Raw genomic sequence first — 3,972 nt, 5'->3', positions numbered from 1 at the left:
TCAGAGTAAGACGCCGCGCAAATCGACCCCCGCTACCCACTATTCTACTGGCAAATGTCCAGTCTCTGGATAACAAGCTCTGCGAGCTGAAAGCGCGGATCTCTTTCCAACGAGATACAAAGGACTGCTGCATTATCTGCTTAACAGAAACTTGGATGTCTGCAGAGATTCCAGACTCAGCCATTGAACCCGCGGGGTTCTCTGTGCACCGAGCGGACAGAGCGAAAGACCTCTCAGGTAAAAGTAGAGGTGGTGGAGTATGTTTTATGATCAACAAATCCTGGTGTGATCAGAGGAACGTACATTCTATCAAGTCTTTCTGCCCTCCTGATCTGGAATTTCTCATGCTTCTGTGTCGACCATTCTGGCTACCAAGGGAGTTCACAGCGGTCATTATCACAGCTGTGTACATTCCCCCACAAGCCGACACAGACCGGGCACTCAAGGAACTGTATGGGATTATAAGTGAGCAGGAAACCACACTCCCTGAGGCCATGTTCATTGTGACCGGGGACTTTAATAAAGCCAGTTTAAAATCAGTCGTACCAAAATACCACCAGCACATTAGTTTCAACACACGAGGGGAACGGGTTTTGGACCATTGCTACTCTCCCTTCCGGGATGGCTACAAATCCCTCCCCCACCCACCATTTGGCAAATCGGATCACTCTTCCGTTCTGCTTCTTCCCGCTTACAGGCAGAAACTGAAACAGGAAGCACCAACCCTCAGAACGATCCAGTGCTGGTCGGACCAATCAGCTTCCATGCTACAAGACTGTTTTGATCACACGGACTGGGAGATGTTCCGGTCCGCCTCTGATGACGACATTGAGCTTTACGCTGATAGCGTAATGTGTTTCATCAAAAAGTGCGTGGAGGACGTGGTTCCGACCTGAACAATAAGGATCTATCCGAATCAGAAACCTTGGTTTAATAGCGACGTTCGTGCGGCACTTAATGTGCGGACCTCCACTTTTAATTCCGGGAACGCAGAGGAGCATAAACAAGCCAGTTATGCCCTCTGAAAAACTATCAGAAGAGCAAAACGTCAGTACAGGAGCAAGATTGAAGGACAGTTTAACACCACCAACTCTAGAAGCATGTGGCAGGGAATTAACATCATCACGGACTTTAAAGGGAATAAAAACTCCACCATGAACACCGCTGCCTCTCTCCCGGATGAACTAAATACTTTTTATGCTCGTTTTGAGGGAAATAACACCGCCCTCGCGGAGAGAGCTCTCGCAGCCGAAGCCACAGAGGTTAGTTCACTCTCTGTCTCTGTAGCGGATGTAACCCGATCCTTCCGACGGGTGAATATCCGCAAAGCCGCGGGCCCAGATGGCATTCCGGGCCGCGTCATCAGAGCGTGCGCGAATCAACTGGCTGGTAATTTTACTGACATTTTCAACCTTTCCTTCTCTTTATCTGTAGTCCCTACATGTTTTAAAACATCCACCATTGTGCCTGTTCCAAACAATCAAAAATAACTTGCTTAAATGACTGGCGTCCTGTTGCTCTGACCCCCATCATCAGCAAATGCTTTGAGAGACTAATCAGAGATTACATCTGCTCTGTGCTGCCTCTATCTCTAGACCCATTGCAGTTTGCTTACTGCAACAACCGCTCCACTGATGATGCCATTGCATCTGCAATACACACTGCTCTCTCCCACCTGGAAAAAAAGAACACTTATGTGAGAATGCTGTTTGTAGACTACAGCTCAGCATTCAACACCATAGTGCCCTCCAAGCTAGATGAGAAACTCCGGGCTCTGGGCTTAAACAGCTCGCTGTGCAGCTGGATCCTGGACTTCCTGTCAAGCAGATGCCAGGTGGTTAGAATGGGCAGCAACATCTCCTCATCACTGACCCTCAACACTGGAGCCCCGCAGGGCTGTGTTCTCAGCCCACTACTGTATTCCCTGTACACACATGACTGTGTGGCAACACATAGCTCCAATGCCATCATTAAGTTTGCTGATGACACAACGGTGGTAGGTCTGATCACTGACAATGATGAAACAGCCTACAGAGAGGAGGTGCACACTCTGACACACTGGTGTCAGGAGCACAACCTCTCCCTCAACGTCAGTAAGACAAAGGAGATTGTGGTGGACTTCAGAAGAAAAGACAGAGAACACAGCCCCATCACCATCAATGGACCACCGGTGGAGAGAGTCAGCAGCTTCGAGTTCCTGGGTGTTCACATCACTGAGGAACTCACATGGTCCATCCACACTGAAGTTCATCAGCGCCTCTTCTTCCTGAGACGGCTGAGGAAGTTTGGAATGAACCGCCACATCCTCACATGGTTCTACACCTGCACTGTAGAGAGCATCCTGACTGGCTGCATCTCCACCTGGGATGGTAATAGCACCGCCCACAACCGCAAAGCACTGCAAAGGGTGGTGCGAACTGCCAGACACATCATCGGAGGTGAGCTTCCCTCCCTCCAGGAAATATATACAAGGTGGTGTGTGAAAAAAGCTCGGAGGATCATCAGAGACTCCAGCCACCCGAGCCATGGGCTGTTCTCACTGCTACCATCAGGCAGGCGGTATCGCAGCATCAGGACCCGCACCAGCCGACTCCATGATAGCTTCTTCCCCAAGCAATCAGACTTCTGAACTCTTGATCTCCCACGATCAAAATACATCAGCACTGCACTTTATTACCCTTACTCTTATATCTCACACCGGACTGTCATAAATTATATCATTATTATATTATATTCTCTCTTAACAACTGACTATCAACCGACAGCCTGAATGTCAATACAGTACAATACTGTACATTCTATATATACTATATATACTTTTTATATATATTTTTTATTTTTATTGAATAATGTGTTTCTATATAGTGCGTATTGTATACTGTACAGTGTATGTTATTATTTGTATATTGTTGAGTGTAATTATGTGTATATCAGATGTTTAAATTGTGCTGTGTTAATTTGATGTTATTGTAAATTGGTATATGTCTCATCACTGTCACGACTGCTGTGTTGATCGGAACTGCACCCAAGAATTTCACACACCATTGCACTTGTGTATATGGCTGTGTGACAATAAAGTGATTTGATTTGATTGAGTTGATCATGATGGTTGCTGTGTAATTAGGGATGAACTCGTTTTAATGCTACCATAATTTAATAAATATGTTTTACTCCATGAATTGCACTACGTTTATTTAAAATGTGTTATATATGTATAATTATTTTTTTTTAAAAAAAGAAAAAAGATGACATTTTCTCTGCAGATACACACAGAACACGATGTGGTTTCAGTTGGCCGCAGGTGCTGATTTAGAGTCAGCTTTTCCTGCCCCACTAATAGTTTGGGTTTCGGTGAGAGAAACTGATCCTAGACCAGCAGTTACAGACAAACTGCAGAATTATTATGGAGCGGCAATCTAAATTATTAGATTAAACAAGCTAATATGAGGAAAACTCCTGGGGATTTTGCGTGACCTCTTTTAGAAGAAAATATACTCTTTTGAATATACTCTTTTAGTACCCGCAGACTCAGCTGCCGAAGCGCCCAGGGGAAGCACAACACTCGACCGTGCGAGGGTGACCGCTGATATGCGCTGTAAGAATCCAGCAGTGTAGCGAAAGGTGAGAGGACGAACACAACATGCATTCGGCTCCAAAGAAAAAATCTGAATGAGTAGTGCACGCCATCTCCTTTTATATCCATATGTCCAGGGCGGAGAGTGGCATGCAAATTCCACTCGCCAATTCTCATTGGCCTTTTCTATTTTAAGCAAAGGTGATTGGGGCTCTCAAGATCGAACCCCTAGTGTCACTACATCGACACAACGTCGAGTGAGTGACAGACAGGGAACACAAGTTTCCACACCTCACTTAACTCAGGCAAACATGAGTATGTCATGAAAAGGTCAATGCATGGAATGACAGCAAAGTAATAAGAAAACATTTATCAATTTATTGATTATAGATCTCACA

Source organism: Myxocyprinus asiaticus, chromosome 8, assembly GCF_019703515.2.
Source record: "Myxocyprinus asiaticus isolate MX2 ecotype Aquarium Trade chromosome 8, UBuf_Myxa_2, whole genome shotgun sequence".
NCBI lineage: Eukaryota > Metazoa > Chordata > Actinopteri > Cypriniformes > Catostomidae > Myxocyprinus > Myxocyprinus asiaticus.
This window is presented reverse-complemented; position numbering follows the sequence as displayed.